Here is a 2,283-nt window from a genome sequence, read left to right as displayed (position 1 = left end):
AGCTTAGTGGGTTATCTAGCAAAGTCTATGGCTGTCTGGAGTGGTTCTCAATCAGAGGCAGGTGCTTATCGTTGTCTCTGATTGGGAACCATATTTAGGCAGCCATATTCTTTGAGTTTGTCGTGGGTGATTGTCCTATGTGTCGTTGTTCCTGTCTCAGTGTTAGTTTACACAAATATAGGCTGTTTCGGTTTTCGTTAAGTTCTTTGTTTTGTAGTGTTTGTTATTGATTCGTGTTTTTCGTTCGTTCAATAAACATGGATCGCAATCTACACGCTGCATTTTGGTCCGACTCTCCTTCACCACTAGAGAACCGTAACAGAATCACCCGCCACAAACGGACCAAGCAGCGTGTCAACAGGCAGGAGCAGCCCAAAGAGGAGATGCGCTATAAGGATTTCTGGACATGGGAGGAAATCCTAAACGGAGAAGGACCCTGGGCTCAGCCTGGAGAATATCGCCGCCCCAAAGAAGAACTGGAGGCGGCGAAAGCGGAGAGGCGCCGGTATGAGGAGGCAACACGGCGACTCGGAAGGAAGCCTGAAAGTCAGCCCCAAAAATGTATTGGGGGGGGCCTCAGGGAGAGTGTGGCAGAGTCAGGAGTCAGACCTGAGCCAACTCTCCCTGTTTATCGTGAGGAGCCAAGGAGGAGACCAGAACCAGAGCCGGTGTTGGAGGTGAGCGAAGCAGAGACTGTGAAGGAGTTAATGGGGAAATTGGAGGAGAGAGAAATGAGGGAGTTGCTGTGTTGGTGCTTTTTGCATGGAATTCGCCCGACGGAACGTGTCGGGGATTTGATGGCACCTGGGTTAGCGCTCCATACTCGTCCTGAGGTGCATGCTAGTCGGCTGGTGAGGTTGGTGCCAGCCTCACGCACCAGGCCTCCTGTGCACATCCCTAGCCTTGCACGTCCTGTGCCAGCACTGCTCTCAAGATCTCCAGTACGCCTTCACGGTCTAGCCCATCCTGTGCCACCTTCACACTCCAGCCCTCCGGTAGCAGCTCCCCGCACCAGGCTTCCTGTGCGTGTCCTCGGTTCAGTACCACCAGTGCCAGCACCACGCATCAGGCCTACAGTGCGCCTTGCCTCTCCAGCGCAGCCAGAGCCTTCCTCCCCTACAGCGCTGCTGGAGTCTCCCGCCTGTTCAGCGCAGCCAGAGCTGCCAGCCTGCATGGAGCAGCCAGAGCTGCCGGCCTGCATGGAGCAGCCAGAGCTGTCGGTCTGCATGGAGCAGCCAGAGCTGCCAGTCTACATGGAGCAGCCAGAGCTGCCAGTCTACATGGAGCAGCCAGAGCTGCCAGTCTACATGGAGCAGCCAGAGCTGTCAGTCTGCATGGAGCAGCCAGAGCTGTCAGTCTGCATGGAGCAGCCAGAGCTGTCAGTCTGCATGGAGCAGCCAGAGCTGTCAGTCTGCATGGAGCAGCCAGAGCTGTCAGTCTGCATGGAGCAGCCAGAGCTGTCAGTATGCATGGAGCAGCCAGAGTTGTCAGTCTGCATGGAGCAGCCAGAGATGTCAGTCTGCATGGAGCAGCCAGAGCTGTCAGTCTGCATGGAGCAGCCAGAGCTGTCAGTCTGCATGGAGCAGCCAGAGCTGCCAGTCTGCACGGAGCTGCCAGAGCTGCCAGTCTGTAAGAAGCCGCCAGAGCTGTCAGCCTACATGGAGCAGCCAGAGCCACCAGTCAGCGTGGAGCAGCCAGATCTTTCAGTCTGCCAGGATCCGCCAGTCAGCCAGACTCTTCCAGATCCGCCAGTCAGCCAGACTCTTCCAGATCTGCCAGTCAACCAGACTCTTCCAGATCTGCCAGTCAGCCAGACTCTTCCAGATCTGCCAGTCAGCCAGACTCTTCCAGATCTGCCAGTCAGCCAGACTCTTCCAGATCTGCCAGTCAGCCAGACTCTTCCAGATCTGCTAGTCAACCAGACTCTTCCAGATCCGCCAGTCAGCCGGGATCTGCCAGATCTGCCAGTCGGCCAGGATCCGCCAGTCGGCCAGGATCCGCCAATCGGCCAGGATCCGCCAGTCGGCCAGGATCTGCCAGTCAGCCAGGATCTGCCAGCCAGCCAGGATCTGGTAGATGCATCAACCTGCCTGAGCTTCCTCTCACTCCTGAGCTTTCTCTCACTCCTGAGCTTTCTCTCACTCCCGAGCTTTCTCTCACTCCCGAGCTTTCTCTCACTCCCGAGCTTCCCCTCAGTCCCGAGCTGCCTCAGTCCCGAGCTGTCCTTCAGTCCCGATCTGCTCCTCAGTCCAGTGGGGTTCTGGGTGAGGACTACTAGGCCAT

The sequence above is a fragment of the Oncorhynchus tshawytscha genome, unplaced genomic scaffold (genome assembly GCF_018296145.1).
Source record: "Oncorhynchus tshawytscha isolate Ot180627B unplaced genomic scaffold, Otsh_v2.0 Un_contig_17226_pilon_pilon, whole genome shotgun sequence".
Taxonomy (NCBI): Eukaryota; Metazoa; Chordata; class Actinopteri; order Salmoniformes; family Salmonidae; genus Oncorhynchus; species Oncorhynchus tshawytscha.
The sequence above is the reverse complement of the archived record's forward strand: the minus strand, read 5'-3'. Positions refer to the sequence as shown.